The following is a 17,855-nucleotide window of genomic DNA, read 5'->3' as shown; positions in this document are numbered from 1 at the left end:
TCAGATTGCAAATCACGGCAGGTGGTTGAGTGGGATTGAGGTCGGTAAGCAATTAGGAGCATACATATACAGAAGGGGAAATGTCATGGGACTGAATTTCTTTACAATTTAGTCTGGGGTCTAAATTTTGGAAGGGACTGATCTGAAGATTGTATTAACTTTGGGGACTGAATTATTTTAAGGCGTTTGTTATTGTGTTGGATTTAATTTAGGGGTCATACCTAGGGTCAGAATTACTTATGGGTTTTATCAAGGTGGGAATTTATTTAGGAGCCTAGTCTAGGGCTGAATTATCAGACTGGATATATTGAATAATTCTAGACAACAGTCAAAAATGGTGTTATGAACTAAGAGGGATCTTGCTCCTCCTAAAGCTGGAAATACACTTACGACAGCGGATGGCCGGGCTATTTGGCCAATGACAAGGCAATCTCCGGTTGCTGGGAATCTATTTAATGTTATTCCTTTCCTAGGCTAAAACCTGCATTTATGAGTAGGTGGGATCCTGTTGCAATTGAAACTGTCAAATTATGTGCTAAACATCTCCAGGCTTTAGCCTAGGAAAGAATTCACATTAAATAGGGTCCCAGCAACCAGAGATCGCCTTGTCATTGGCTGCTGGACATGCATAAATTGGCGAAATTATGTGCTAAGCACCTCCATTTTTTCTTATTATCTAGAGCAGTAATGCAATTCTAATTTCTTATGGAGGGTACAATATGTGAAATAAATGAATAAAGAAATAGGTAAAACACAAATGACAAAAAAGCAACTGCCTATCCAAATCACAGTTGCTATCCCCGCCCCTGTTGGAAAAAAAAGTGTCCTATTATATAAAAATAATTTAAAGAAAGGGTATCAAATTTTAAAATGTATTGTAGTGTTCCTTTATGATTGTAAAGAAAAAATGAGAAGAATGTGAAAAACAGACATTTCCGTTAAATTCTTTCCGATATTGCCAAAAAACTAAAGAAAAGGACGAAAACATAAAAATTAAACTTATGAAAAAAAAGTAAAGTATTTGAACATTCGAACAAGAAAGAAAATGTATATCTCTTTAAACCACATGAATGAAAAATACAGAAAATGTACTTGGTCAGGAACGGGGATAAATGGCCTGGTGCTGAACTGGTTAATTAATGTATATGTCATTGTATTCTGAAATCCAAATGTATCAAGTCAAAGCCATAGTGCCATTTACTCAACTTAAGTGACTTTATTGTGTACAAGCCTCATCCGTAAAACAGGACTTTGAAGGAGAGCCTAATAAAATGTTCTACTAATCAATGGTTGGCTTATAAATAGCCAATTAAAGCCTTCCATGCTTGTTTCCTTCACAGTCACCTCTTATTTATCACATAAGGTGAGGGGTCAGGGTGGGAAACTAGGTTAGCCGTTATATCAGAAATAATGATCGGCCTGATAATTAAAGTAACATCGCTGGAAGAGATGGCAGCTGGAAATTTAATTCTCACCTAATAACCGGATGTGACAATCCCTTAGCAGCAAACATACATGAGAGCCAAAGATCTACGGACTCCTGAATCTCAGATTGTAACGCAATATAGTAATTTACTAAAAATTTTGTGTAAACTCTTTTTTTGTAGAGGCTCATTCCCTTTTTTACGGCAATACATGTTTTTTGTACATATTTCAACCAAGAAATGTAAAAAATTAAAGTGAATTTTCAGATCCAATTAATTCTAAATGAGTTGTGTATAAATTTCCTCATATTCTTAAACTTTGACAACAGTGTAAGGAGATGAACAAATGAGAGATTTTCAGTTTGCGAGCTAATAGTGTCTCCAAATAGGCACCGCGATCTGCTTGTCAAATTTTGTAGCACAAGAGAAAGTAGCAAGAAATGCATCAGCAGGAACTGTAGGATGGGTAACCAGATCCGAGAGAAGTACCAAGTATCCAGATCCGAGTGAAGAACTGAGTAACTAGATCCGAGTGAAGAACCGAGTAACTACAGGTTGGGCCATTTATATGGATACACCTGGGTGGGCCATTTATAAAGTTGCATCCAAAATGGCCGACTTCAAAATGGCCGCCATGGTCACCACCCATCTTGAAAAGTTTTTCCCCTCCCATATACTAATGTGCCACAAACAGGAAGTTGATATCACCAACCATTCCTATTTTATTTAGGTGTATCCATATACATGCCCACCCAGGTTTATCCATATAAGTGGCCCACCCTGTAGATCTGCATGAGAAACCAAATAACCAGATCTGAGTTAAGAAGTGAGTAACTAGATGAGAATAACAAGATCGGAGTGAAGAACAGTGTAACCAGACCTGAATGAAGAACTGAGTAACTAGATCCACGTGAGGAACAGTATTACGAGAATTGAATAACCAGAGCTGAGAGAAGAACCAAGTAACCAGACCCAAGCCAAGTGCGCAGAGGGAAATGACTAGGCTGCAGGAGAGGGACGTTCATGTGAGCTGTAACTTCTGGTGTGGATGTACAACACAAAGGGGACTAGGGCCGTGCTTCTGAGACTATGGCGGCCAGTGCAACGGGTGTGCAAACTGACTGATTTTTAAAGGACTTGCAGCCTAAAGGCATAGCATCGTAGACTCCTGTTAGGGCCTGTACGAGAAGAGATGACCGTGGTGGGCCCAATAATACTGTGATGCACTTCTGGTCAAGGTATTAGGTCCAAGACACTCCTGACGATAATAGTATTCTCTTTACAAGTAAGCTGAGCAGCAACACTCAACGTCAAGCAGCAGCTGCAAAAGCAAACAAGATTTAAAAAGGATATTCAGAAGTTAGAATCAGGTCAAAGGCGCGCAACTAGATTACTACAAGGGATGGGAGGCCTCTAATATGATGAGAAGTTGGAAACATTGAGCTTGTTTAGCTTAGAAAAAAGATGTCTCAGAGGAGATCTCATTTATATCTATAAGTATATGTGTGGCCAGTACAAAACACACCATATTGAGGACTAGGGGACACTCATTACAGGTGGAAGAAAGGCGATTCCGGCAGATAAATAGGAAAGGGTTCTTTATAGTTAGAGCAGTCAGACTGTGGTATGCCGCCCACAGGAGGTAGTAATGGCCGACACTATAACAGCTTTTATACAAGGGCTGGATGATTTCCTCAGTACACATAACATTGTGGGTTATAGTTAAACTAGATGGCAGCCCGATTCTAAAGAATCGGGAGTCTAGAATCCATATATACTTTATTTATTCAAATGTAAGAATAATACAATTAATAAATAATAGTAAGAAAGAACAAAAAATGGCTGCACTCACCAGCTCTTGACAATTCTTGTTATTTAAGGTACAGTTACACAGGATCCATGAACATGCTTATGAGGGGAGGAATGAAAGACATCAGACAACAACTTTGCGTGTTGTGGCAAATGCCACAACAACGGTTCTTTGCTTAAGAACAATAATGTAAATAATAAATAATATGTATCAATAACTATGTATATTGGTATGTTCTATGACATTTTAAAATATTTCATTATTATGTGGAAAAGCTCTTAGTACCCATACTGGCGCATACTTGTGTGCCCATCAGGTATTTTCACAGTAATTTTACATCTGATGGGTTGGTATGAAACGTTTTTAATCATCTCTTGGGCTTAGCTAAGCCTTCATTTTAAATAATTCTAATAAGTACAACAGAAATAAAAGCCTTTTTGTGTATCCAAATTTTTTGTGTTTATTTTTACAGAAGTGTAAAATTTAAGAAATCAACGTTCATAGTACACCGATGGGCTAATATAAGCATGCCCATCAACCACGTCACGGTAGCCTTTGAACTGATGGGTCCTAACTAACTGATTCCTATTTCTTAATACTCAAACCTCTTTCACATCTGCATGTTTCTGATATTTGCAGAAGTAATGTTAAAAACAATACAACTTCCACACTTGGCACCAAAGAACTGACCTACAACACACTTTCAGCAAGTGCCATGCAATGTAGATGAAGCTTGGAGTTAACTTGCAGTAAATGCGGCAAACGCGACTTCGACAATTGCATTAAATGCAGCCACAACAAAAACACTGGTAAGTGGAGATTTTGTGGCGAAAACTGCAGAAACCACATGTGCCGCACCTGCCGCAAGTGAAGTACAAATTCCGTATACATTGCATGCAACTTACAGCAAGAGTGGCGTGGGTCAGCCCTTAGGCAGGAAGTGCAGAAATAGCCTTTTTTCCACCATAAATTCTCCAAATAGCAGAAAAATGTTGATGTGAAAGCAAAATCTCTATTCTTTCCCTATCTATCTAAATATGTACCTATCTATATATCTATTTCTATGTACAGAACACACCTGGAGATAGAGATGTGTGTGAACAGCCATCCCACCCGTCTCTTACCTGTTCACAAAAACCTCACCCTTTTTAAAAACAAAATGAAATCTCTCAGCAGCTATACTGCTGGAGCTTCAAATACAGGTTCCTATCACCAAATACAGGCATTTGGATGATACACATCTTACATCTTGTACTTAATGTGTGTTCTACTTACCTATAAAAATATGTATTGATATATCATATTTCTAAATTTATGTAGATATGATATAGAGTTATTAACCCTATATGCTAATGAGTACGTATGTTATATACGTATTTCCTACATAAGTACTTAAAATCTATATGTCTATGGCTACACTAATTTTTTTTTGTTTTTGTTTTTTTCCTTATCTCTATACATAGAATTTGCCTATTGCTGTCTATGTTATTAGAAAAACTGAATAATGAAAAAAAAGAAAAGTAACTTTAAACTAAAATATTTTTGTAGATAATATTACGTGTGAACACTTTAGTACTATCAGCCAATAATTGTCCTTGAAGTGGTGTATTAACCACTTTAACCCTCACATTGCAACATTGCTTCACCCTGGAAAAAGCAACATACAATTGACCATGGGCAAAAGCAGGTTCTGGTAGATAAATGCCAACTCGATGGAGGGTCTGGCCTTGAGATTTATTTATGGTCATTGCAAATGCGGGCTTGATGGGAAATTGTCTCCGTCTTAATTTAAAAGGTAATCCAGTCTCTGATGGACACAAATCAATTCGTGGAATGAATACCACATTTCCTGCTGCTGACCCACTAATTACTTTAGCCAGTATGATATTGGCATGTAAGGCAGTGACAATGAGCCGCGTACCATTGCAGAGGCCTTTGTTCGTGTTCAGATTACGTAATAACATGACAATGGTGCCAATTTTAAGTTTCAGCCGATGTGAAGGCATTCCAGTTGGTGTTAGTGAATTCAAAAACTCAAGTGGGTATTGATCGAGGTCATCAGCTTCATCAGGATCGATGGAATCATCACTGATATATTCAGTATAGTCACCTATCAATAAATCCATGACTTGGGAATTGACTTTCTCAACGTCCTCATTTTTTGGACATAAAATTGCATGAGATGCAGCTGTATTTATGCTTTCGGTGTCATTCACATCAATACAAAGATTATCTCCAAAAATTTCAATTATTAAAGAGCCAGTGCATACCATGTCTGGAGGAATTTCAATTACATCATCTCTAAGGTTATGTTCATTAGATAGTTCACCATTTCCCAGTTGAAGCAACCAACTGCTGTAGTGAGGATCAATGGAGCGCATGTTGTTAATAAGTGGCAGGCGAGTAAAATGTTGCCAGTGTTGTGAATATTTTATACAGCTCTCTACAACATCAGTTCTTGTCCCATGAGGGATGACAGGAAGACATTGTCTAAAGTCGCCTCCAAAAACAATCACTTTACCTCCAAACGGTGTTTTTTCTTTGTGAGCTACATTTGTTGTCATGACATCACGTAAAACTCTATCAATGACATGCAATGCATATTTGGATAGCATTGTGCACTCATCAATAATAAAAAGTTTAGTGCTGTGCAAATCTTTTGCTGCATCGGTATCATTCTTAATCCTGGAAACAGATGTTTCATTCACAGGAATTGGAATCCCATAAAGAGAATGAATGGTTCGTCCACCTTGTAGCAAGTTGGCGGCAATTCCAGTAGTGGCAGCAGGTGACACAATGTCTCCTTGTCCTCTTAGCTGATGTAGGAGTAGATGATATAGGTACGTTTTTCCACTGCCACCAGGACCATCAAGGAAAAAACACTTTGCTGTAGAATTAGTGTCTTCTAAAGCTTGAGTGATAGCATCAAAAGCAAAAAGTTGGTCCTCATTTAGAGTAGCTTTCATTTCAGCAGCTGCTGATAACTCATAATCTTTATCATACTGTGGGAGGAGGTGTTGTTTCTTGACTGGACGTGGCAAATTAAAATCAGTATAAGTTTTGCCATGAGCTTTAAGAACATGTTGGACATCTGTCATAGCATAGCCTTCACAATTGACACACTCCAGAGTGTCGGAGTGGTATGCATAGCAGTAGTCTTCTACAAAGTGTTCCTTAAATTCATCCCATAAGTCCCGAGGTTTAGCTGGAGGACCAAAAATACAAATGTAGGCAAACATGTCACGTAGCTGTGCTGGCATGTTGAGAATACTGGCATCAAGTAATGTATTTCTCCACAGACTATCATCAAATAGTAAGCCAAGAGCTAATGCCGCATCTTTGAAGGTTTCATGTGTGACTCCGTGTACAGTTTTTATGCTGTCAAAACTGGTTGCACCTTTGACATGTAACAATAACAATCTTAAATAGTAGCGTTCTTGGTCTTTCACACTGACAGTATACATTCGTCCAATCACAGAACCACCTGCTCGCTTTCTAACTTCCCAAGAACCTTCTTTCCAAACATAGTTTTCGGGAATTTCACGGTATAAATAAATATGAGCATGATAGTCGTTCTGATTAAGCTTGAAGTAGGCCATAAGTGTAGAATTTTGATGGAGCTTTTGTTTGATGTTTCCAATAGAGTCATCCTCATGAAAATAGAGTGGCTGAGAATGCGGTAGATGTACAGCAAGGCGAATGATGCTATGAGATTGTTTATGCATTGGATATGAGAATATTCGCCAAGCTGCCTCTGGTGCACTGACATATCTTGAATCCATGAATTGGTGTGTTTCATCATGTTGGATGTTAGTCTGGCAGATTTCAAGATTGGCTTTATCATGTCCTTTGTAGACGTATTTAAATAAATATTTCACAGCCTGAATGGAACCACAAACTTCGACATTTATATGGCACTTGTATTTTAATAGCAGGAACGGATTATATGGAACCACCCACGAATTGTCAATCATGTTAGAATGGTGTTGAAAAGATGGGCCAAAGTGTCTGCGATAAGTAGGATAGGCGTCCTTAGCTATGATGGTTCTTGGTTGCAAATCTTTAGGGAAACCTTTTGTACACTTCCCCAGATCCATACAGGGAGAATTTGGGTTGTGTTCTCCACACGGACCATGAATCATATGTTGGAGAACAATTTTATGGAGCTGAGGGTAGTGGGTAGGATTGGGAATTTCAGCCCACACTGTATTGTCTATGTCCTCCTCAGTCCTTAATTTGGAGTTGCTGTCCAGAATAATCAAAATGTGAGCGTGTGGAAGGCCACGTTTTTGAAATTCAATTACATGAACCATAGCGCAAACTTTCCCAAATAATCCGTTGTTAATGTCTTTTAAGAGTGCTTCCAGTTTTATTTTGAAAACACGTGCCACCAAATCAGGTCTATGTTCCACACGCTGCCAAGGTTCCAAATTCTCAGTAATCTCATTCCATTTCGGATTACAGGTCATGGTGATGAATAGATCAGGACGACCATATTTAGTCACAATAGCCATGGCATCCTGGTACCGCTGCTGCATATTCCTGGGACTGCCTTCAAACGAAGATGGTAAAATGACCGTTTTTCCAATGGGGATGCCCTTCTCAATGGATTTTTTCTGGAGATGTTCCTGGAGTACACAATAATCCTCTACTTTCAAATCCTTTTGGTGTTGACGGATATAATTTAGGCGATTTGCCTCGATTTTCACATAAGCATCCACTAAGTACTGCTGAGTGAGTTTGCCACCATTCAGGAGTGGATTAAACTGATTACGGACAGACAGCACATAGCAGTAATATTGCAGTTGTGTAACACTGCGTGGACTTTGCCCTTGTTGCTTGAGGCCATCATGCCAGCCCTGGTCTCCATAAGGGAAAAATAAAGGATAGAGTAAAGCATCTAAATTACTGTGTAGAATGCTGACCTGTTGTGTTCTTTGCGCCAAAGGATTTTTGGGGTCCGGTTGTAAATGTATTAAAATATCACGATTAAATGGTGGCTCTCCATTGTCATTTTCAAATACGACAGCAACTTCATTGACAGTTGGATTATTATATCGGCGAGGGTCTTGATTCCGATCTTGTTTAAGGGCCATGATGATATTTGGCATGAGAGTGCCATTAGCTTCAGCTTTAAGATGTTCTTCATGTTCCACATCTCGTAACATTTTGTAGGCAGCAACAAAGGGATTCACATTGTCTAACTGAAGAGCAATTATACTCATCAAAGTGGGATGACATTTTTGATTTTGTTCACAGTTTAAACGTTGTTCATTCGCGGTAGCGGTATCCAAAATATACAGTTGGGCATAAGCTGGAACTTGATCATCACTGGGATGTAGGGTTCCAGTACGATGATATATTTGTCCATGTATACGGAAACAGTAAGGGCCATGTCCAGGTGGAGGGGATATATTGGCACCCATGGAGGCGAAAGCAAATGAGCTGTTAATACTACGAATATTTTCCATGAGATTCTTACTGAACTCACTCTCCCCTGTCAGCAATCGTTTAAAGACCTCGGGATATTGGGGTATAGGTATATGCACTTTACTCTTGTGACAACACAGAGTAAAATTTTTATCTGCTGGTATCTCAGCATTAAAATGTAATGCTTGACAATGTTCACATAAATAGTCCATAGGACCACAGGACAGGAGTGTTCTACTATGGTACTGTCATCATTAGTAAAACCTGTAGGATGTTGAGGTACAGGTTGTGGTAACGGAGCATTGGAATTTTTCTTTAAGCCAACATATAAAAAGCGTGGACCTGGTAGAGGATCTTCACTGTCCACAGATTCAATCACTGAGGAGTTGGAAGGTGTATCGTGGTCAGGGTTTATTAATATGGAGGTGCAAGCGGTTTTTTTGCGCCGTTCACAGCGTGCACCAGCTGCATTTGGTAATGGTTTGTTTGTTGCCTTAGAAGAGTCAGGTGTGAAGCATGTCTTATAAGCAGACAGGTGTACAGGCAACGGCGTTTATCATTTGGAGTGTAAGTAGGACAGTGTTTGCCCTTACGTGCAGATTTACCAACGGTTAAAGGAGCTTGAGGCTGCACACATTCTATGAATGGAGACAAAGAAGCTGTATTGTGGGCAGAATCTATGACTGAGGACGTGGAAATATTATGTTTGCAACGTTGAGAGCGTGCAGCAGCAGCTTTATTACTTAATCGATTAGTTTTGTCCTCAAAAGACTCATTAGTAATGCGTTTATTGCAAGCAGCATTAACAGTGTCCAGGCGCTTCTGTCTGTCCTCTGTACTCTTGTTAGCACGCTGTTTGCGCTTACGTGCAGCATCGGTGTCTTTTCGCTGTGCGTCATTGGTATACTTATTATCAGACCTGATGTTACGTGCGCCATCAGCAGCTTTGGGCTCTGTGTCATTAGTATACTTAACAGTGTCCAGGCGCTTGCATCTATCCTCTGTACTCTTGTTAGCATGCTGTTTACGCTTACGTGCAGCATCGGTGGCTTTTCGCTCTGCGTCATTGGTATACTTATTATCAGACCTGATGTTATGTGCGCCATCAGCAGCTTTGGGCTCTGTGTCATTAGTATACTTAACAGTGTCCAGGCGCTTGCATCTCTCCTCTGTACTCTTGTTAGCACACTGTTTGCGCTTACGTGCAGCATCGGCGGCTTTTCGCTCTGCATCATTACCATACTTTATATCAGACCTGATCTTACGTGCGCCATCAGCAGCTTTGGACTCTGTGTCATTAGTATACTTAACAGTATCCAGGCGCTTGCATCTATCCTCTGTACTCTTGTTAACACGCTGTTTGCGCTTACATGTGGCATCGGCGGCTTTTCGCTCTGCATCATTACCATACTTTATATCAGACCTGATCTTACGTGCGCCATCAGCAGCTTTACACTCTGTGTCATTAGTATACTTAACAGTATCCAGGTGCTTGCATCTATCCTCTGTACTCTTGTTAACACGCTGTTTGCGCTTACATGCGGCATCGGCGGCTTTTCGCTCTGCATCATTACCATACTTTATATCAGACCTGATCTTACGTGCGCCATCAGCAGCTTTGGGCTCTGTGTCATTAGTATACTTAACAGTATCCAGGCACTTGCATCTATCCTCTGTACTCTTGTTAACACGCTGTTTACGCTTACGTTCGGCATCGGCGGCTTTTCGCTCTGCATCATTACCATACTTTATATCAGACCTGATCTTACGTGCGCCATCAGCAGCTTTGGACTCTGTGTCATTACTATACTTAACAGTGTCCAGGCGCTTGCATCTATCCTCTGTACTCTTGTTAGCACGCTGTTTACACTTACGTGCGGCATCGGCATCTTTTTGCTCTGCATTATTAGTATACTTTATATCAGACCTAATCTTACGTGTGCCATCAGCAGCTTTGGGCTCTGTGTCATTAGTATCCTTACTATTAGAGCTCATGTTGGCTAAGCTAAACAGCTTTAAGCGTGGTGGTGGCAAACAACAGGTTAATAAGAGGCAGTGTCAGGTAGTAGGAAAATAGCCAGTTAATAATAGGCAATAGTTCTTTGCAGGAATACAGATATTAATAAATAGGCAGTTTATATTGCAGAGAAATTGCTGGGCAATAATGGACAATGTCCTTATGTGGCAAATAATAGAGCAATATACCCAGTGTGGCAAAGAAGAGGTTAATAAACGGCAGTCTCTCAGTATAACAGTCAGTGAATAATAGGCAGTATATGGAGAAAACACCAAACAAAAGTTCAAAATTGGTGTGAAAATGTCACTGAACCACTTCACAACTAAATATATATAGTTTTGGTAAATGGTATTATCATTTTTTTGACAAAATTCGGCAGGAGCTTAAAGAGCGACGTCACTGGGACCGCCTCCATGCAGTAGAAACTTGCTGTGAGGTAAAAATTCAAAAATCACACCAAAATGGCGGGCGGAGTGTGTCACAGTACGGCACATTTCTGATTGGTCGCTCGATCAGAAAAGTGCCGTGCACCACGAAGGCATATATCTTTGTCCACCCTGAGCGGGTGTAGGAGGCTGGTGACGTCACTTATCTCCGGACATTATCTCCGGACAAAGCCACGGAAGTTGGCACAAATTGCCGGAAGTAGTATTCTAGGCAATTATATATTAGATTTTAATGTTATCAGTGTTTACCTTTGAACGTTTATATTGTATTGTCCTGTCACCAGCCATGTGTACGATTATCGGCCGAAAGCCTCTCTGGAACCAATAATCACCCCATGTAAAGGTATCTTTATAAGTTAAAGATTCAGAATACTATGACTTTTATCATATCCTGAACAGTCAAGTTTTTTATGAACCGTTAAGGTTTTCTGGTTGAAGTAAAAAAAACTCTGAGTGTTTACAGTTTGAAACCATAAAATGTTGAAAAATTATGTCATTCTTGAGTATATCACTCAATGGTGCTCATAAACGTGTCAAATTTGATCTATAATATACTTTAATATACGTTACTTTAATCTTTAATATACTTAAGAACAGGGCCCCAGACATCACACAGGGGGTCTGAAACACCGCACAGTGGTCCAAAATATCGCTGTGCTCTGCCTGGGGCCCCATATGCTGCCTGGGGCCCCAATGCTCTGCCTGGGGCCCCATATGCTGCCTGGGGCCCCTGTGCTCTGCCTGGGGCCCCTGTGCTCTGCCTGGGGCCCCATGTTCTGCCTGGGGCCCCTGTGCTCTGCCTGGGGCCACTGTGCTCTGCCTGGGGCCCCATATGCTGCCTGGGGCCCCTGTGCTCTGCCTGGGGCCCCATATGCTGCCTGGGGCCCCTGTGCTCTGCCTGGGGCCCCATAGGCTGCCTGGGGCCCCTGTGCTCTACCTGGGACCACTGTGCTCTGCCTGGGGCCCCATATGCTGCCTGGGGCCCCTGTGCTCTGCCTGAGGCCCCTGTGCTCTGCCTGGGGCCCCATGTTCTGCCTGGGGCCACTGTGCTCTGCCTGGGGCCCCATAGGCTGCCTGGGGCCCCTGTGCTCTGCCTGGGACCACTGTGCTCTGCCTGGGGCCCCATATGCTGCCTGGGGCCCCTGTGCTCTGCCTGGGGCCACTGTGCTCTGCCTGGGGCCCCATATGCTGCCTGGGGCCCCTGTGCTCTGCCTGGGGCCTCATATGCTGCCTGGGGCCCCTGTGCTGGCCCCTGTGCTCTGCCTGGGGCCCCATGTTCTGCCTGGCGCCCCTGTGCTCTGCCTGGGGCCACTGTGCTATGCCTGGGGCCCCATATGCTGCCTGGGGCCCCTGTGCTCTGCCTGGGGCCCCATATGCTGCCTGGGGCCCCTGTGCTCTGCCTGGGGCCCCTGTGCTCTGCCTTGGGCCCCATGTTCTGCCTGGGGCCACTGTGCTCTGCCTGGGGCCCCATAAGCTGCCTGGGGCCCCTGTGCTCTGCCTGGGGCCACTGTGCTCTGCCTGGGGCCCCATATGCTGCCTGGGGCCCCTGTGCTCTGCCTGGGGCCCCTGTGCTCTGCCTGGGGCCCCATGTTCTGCCTGGGGCCACTGTGCTCTGCCTGGGGCCACTGTGCTCTGCCTGGGGCCCCATATGCTGCCTGGGGCCCCTGTGCTCTGCCTGGGGCCCCATATGCTGCCTGGGGCCCCTGTGCTCTGCCTGGGGCCCCTGTGCTCTGCCTGGGGCCCCTGTGCTCTGCCTGGGGCCACTGTGCTCTGCCTGGGGCCCCTGTGCTCTGCCTGGGGCCCCATATGCTGCCTGGGGCCCCTGTGCTCTGCCTGGGGCCCCTGTGCTCTACCTGGGGCCCCATGTTCTGCCTGGGGCCACTGTGCTCTGCCTTGGGCCCCATAGGCTGCCTGGGGCCCCTGTGCTCTGCCTGGGACCACTGTGCTCTGCCTGGGGCCCCATATGCTGCCTGGGGCCCCTGTGCTTTGCCTGGGGCCCCATATGCTGCCTGGGGCCCCTGTGCTCTGCCTGGGGCCCCATAGGCTGCCTGGGGCCCCTGTGCTCTACCTGGGATCACTGTGCTCTGCCTGGGGCCCCATATGCTTCCTGGGGCCCCTGTGCTCTGCCTGGGGCCCCATATGCTGCCTGGGGCCCCTGTGCTCTGCCTGGGGCCCCATAGGCTGCCTGGGGCCTCTGTGCTCTACCTGGGATCACTGTGCTCTGCCTGGGGCCCCATATGCTGCCTGGGGCCCCTGTGCTCTGCCTGGGGCCACTGTGCTCTGCCTGGGGCCCCATATGCTGCCTGGGGCCCCTGTGCTCTGTCTGGGGCCACTGTGCTCTGCCTGGGGCCCCATATGCTGCCTGGGGCCCCTGTGCTCTGCCTGAGGCCCCATATGCTGCCTGGGGCCCCTGTGCTCTGCCTGGGGCCCCATATGCTGCCTGGGGCCCCTGTGCTCTGCCTGGGACCACTGTGCTCTGCCTGGGGCCCCATATGCTGCCTGGGGCCCCTGTGCTCTGCCTGGGGCCACTGTGCTCTGCCTGGGGCCCCATATGCTGCCTGGGGCCCCTGTGCTCTTCCTGGGGCCCCATATGCTGCCTGGGGACCCTGTGCTCTGCCTGGGGCCCCTGTGCTCTGCCTGGGGCCCCATATGCTGCCTGGGGCCCCTGTGCTCTGCCTGGGGCCACTGTGCTCTGCCCGGGGCCCCATATGCTGCCTGGGGCCCCTGTGCTCTGCCTGGGGCCCCATATGCTGCCTGGGGCCCCTGTGCTCTGCCTGGGGCCCCTGTGCTCTGCCTGGGGCCCCATGTTCTGCCTGGGGCCCCTGTGCTCTGCCTGGGGCCACTGTGCTCTGCCTGGGGCCCCATATGCTGCCTGGGGCCCCTGTGCTCTGCCTGGGGCCACTGTGCTCTGCCTGGGGCCCCATATGCTGCCTGGGGCCCCTGTGCTCTGCCTGGGGCCCCTGTGCTCTGCCTGGGGCCCCATGTTCTGCCTGGGGCCACTGTGCTCTGCCTGGGGCCCCATATGCTGCCTGGGGCCCCTGTGCTCTGCCTGGGTGTAGGACACTTGTGACGTCACTTAGCTCCGGACATTAGCTCCGGACATTAGCCCTGGACATTAGCTCCGGACATTAGCTCCGGACATTATCTCCGGACATTAGCTCCGGACAAAGCCACGGAAGTTGGCACAAATTGCAGGAAGTAGTATTCTAGGCAATTAATCTCCGGACATTAGCTCCGGACATTAGCTCCAGACATTAGCTCCGAACATTATCTCCGGACATTAGCTCCGGACAAAGCCACGGAAGTTGGCACAAATTGCAGGAAGTAGTATTCTAGGCAATTATATATTAGATTATTGACAAAATGTACAATTGGTGGAGAGAGGTTGAACTTGATGGACCGAGGTCTTTTTTCAACCTATGTAACTTGTAACAATAGAACCATAGTGCGTGAATAGAATTGTGATAATACCCAGTATAGGTGAATTGCTGTATTTTCATTGTATAATAGTTTACTCTACTTCCATTGTTTGCTTTATCCTTTGATATTGTGCCGTAGGCACCACATATATCTGTGTTAATCAAATAAATATCTGTTGGTTAACTTAATACTGAGTCTTCAATCTTCACGCTGTTGCATCCCAATCACCTGTTTACTAGTGTTGAGCGATACCGTCCGACACTTGAAAGTATCGGTATCGGAAAGTATCGGCCGATACCGGCAAAGTATCGGATCCAATCCGATACCGATACCCGATACCAATACAAGTCAATGGGACTCAAGTATCGGACGGTATCCTGATGGTTCCCAGGGTCTGAAGGAGAGGAAACTCTCCTTCAGGCCCTGGGATCCATATAAATGTGTAAAAGAAAGAATTAAAATAAAAAATATCGCTATACTCACCCTCCGACGCAGCCTGGACCTCAGCGAGGGAACCGGCAGCGTTGTTTGTTTAAAATTCGCGCTTTTACTTGGTTACGTGAAGTCCCGGCTTGTGATTGGTCAGGGCGGCCATGTTGCCGGGACGCGGACCAATCACAGCAAGCCGTGACGAAATTATGTCACGGCTTGCTGTGATTGGTCCGCGTCCCGGCAACATGGCCGCCATTAACCAATCACAAGCCGGGACGTCACGGGAGGCTGGCACGCGCCCATTTTAAAATGGGCGCGTGTCCAGCCTCCCGTGACGTCCCGGCTTGTGATTGGTTGCACCGCGGTCAACCAATCACAAGCCGGGAGGCTGGACACGCGCGCATTTTAAAATTTTAAAATGGGCGCGTGTCCAGCCTCCCGTGACGTCCCGGCTTGTGATTGGTTGCGCCGCGGTCAACCAATCACAAGCCGGGAGGCTGGACACGCGCGCATTTTAAAATTTTAAAATGGGCGCGTGTCCAGCCTCCCGGCTTGTGATTGGTTGACCGCGGCGCAACCAATCACAAGCCGGGACGTCACGGGAGGCTGGACACGCGCCCATTTTAAAATGCGCGCGTGTCCAGCCTCCCGTGACGTCACGGCTTGTGATTGGTTAATGGCGGCCATGTTGCCGGGACGCGGACCAATCACAAAGCCGGGACGTAATTTTAAAATCCTTAAGGACCTGAAATTACGTCACGGCTTGCTGTGATTGGTTGCGTCTCCCATGTGACTGCGACGCAACCAATCACAACGCCGGAACGTAATTTTAAAATCCTGAAGGACCTGAAATTACGTCACGGCTTGCTGTGATTGGTTGCGTCCCGGTCACATGGGCGGCACGCAACCAATCACAAGCCGGGACTCACGTAAAGGAAAGAAAAGCGCAAATTTTAAACAAAGAACGCTGCCGCTTCCCTCGGTAAGGTGCAGGCTGCGTCGGAGAGGTGAGTATAGCAATATTTTTTATTTTAATTCTCTCTTTTACACATTTTTACATTAATGTTGTTTCGATACCGATACCCGATACCACAAAAATATCGGATCTCGGTATCGGAATTCCGATACAGCAAGTATCGGCCGATACCCGATACTTGCAGTATCGGAATGCTCAACACTACTGTTTACTACAGTTTGCATAAAATCTAGCTGAATTCATTCAATTTTCTGGTGTTTCACAGAAAAAATTCTTTGAAGATCCGGCCGGGGACGTTTGCTGGAGATGACATATGTAACCCAAAATTTGAAGGTATGTATAATTATTAGAGATTTTTCTAGTCAGTTTGATGTGAATTGAATTCAAGCTGAATTTCCTGAAATCGGTAAGTCCTACCAAATTGCAACAATGATTACAGAAGATTGCTTGAGTCACAGACTGTCTCTCTCCTTCTCTCCCCTGCTTCCCTCTCTTGTCTCTCTTCTGTCTCTCCCCACTTTCCTGTGTCCTATCTCATCTGCTACCCTCCTTCCTACACTTCCTACACTTACCTGTCTAATTTTCTCCACTTTCTCCCTTCTCTCTCCCTTCTTTCGCCCTTATTTCCCCTCATTATCCTCTCCCACCTCTCACCTGTGCCCCCTCTCGCTCCTCCTCCTCTCCCCTCTCTCCTCATCTTCACAATTTTCCACCTCTTCTCTCGTTCTCCCCTCTTCCCCTTTTCTCCCCTTTTCCCCTTGTCTCCACTCTTCCCCTTTTCTCCCTTCTTCCCTTTCTCCCCTTTTCCCACTCTCTCCCCTCTTTCCTTCTTCCCCTCTCCTCCCTTTCTTCCCTTTTCCTCCTCTTCCCCTTTTTTCCCTCTTTCTCCTGACTACTTTTCTCCTACTGTCCCTTCTCTCTCATCTGTCCCATCTCTCCCCTCTTCTCCCTTTTCCTTCTTCATTTTTCTCCTCTTCCCCGTTTTTCCCCTTTTCGCCCTCTGTCCCCTCAGTCCCCTCTGTCCTCTCTCTTTCATATTTCACCTCTGTCCCCTCTGTCCTCCATCCACTTCTTCCTATCTCTCTCATCGAATTTTTTGGAAAAATTAGCTGAAGATGGTGAATTAAAATTTTGATTATTAATAATAATAATAATAATAATAATAATAATAATGTGACACTTCAAGGGTTCCTTTTATTATTTTTGGAACTGGAAATACAAAATAACCAGTTTTCCTGAACCATTAATTTGTGAAGCTTATGGATGTCCTCCAGTGGCATGACACAAGAGGTGATTGGTGGAGCCCAAGAGATTGGACCTTACATTTGGTAAATTGAAACTGTATTCATCTTTTCAGTTAGAAATTGATACTATCTATACATGTTTTTTATGTGTTTTCATAACAAAAGAAAAGAAAAATAGTTGACACGGTCATGGAGATATATTATTTATTTCGGGTCTATTCCATATATTGTCCGTCCACAATTATTTTAACAAGACGCTTTGTTGATTCCTGTTTACAAGACAGTTACTAGGACTTTATTTAGGCTACGTTCACATTTGCGTTGTGCGCCGCAGCGTCGGCGCCGCAACGCACAACACAAACAAAAACGCAGCAAAACGCATGCACAACACTGCGTTTTGCGCCGCATGCGTCCTTTTTTTCATTGATTTTTGACGCAGCAAAAATGCAACTTGCTGCGTCCTCTGCGCCCAGACGCGGGCGCCGCAGGGACGCATGCGGCGCAAAACGCAAGTGCGACGCATGTCCATGCGCCCCCATGTTAAATATAGGGGCGCATGACGCATGCGGCGACGCTGCGGCGCCCGACGCTGCGGCGCACACCGCAAATGTGAACGTAGCCTTAGAGATGAAACATGGTGGGAGCTTCATCCTGAC

This window comes from Ranitomeya variabilis, chromosome 4, assembly GCF_051348905.1.
Source record: "Ranitomeya variabilis isolate aRanVar5 chromosome 4, aRanVar5.hap1, whole genome shotgun sequence".
NCBI lineage: Eukaryota > Metazoa > Chordata > Amphibia > Anura > Dendrobatidae > Ranitomeya > Ranitomeya variabilis.
Note: the sequence above shows the minus strand (reverse complement) of the source record.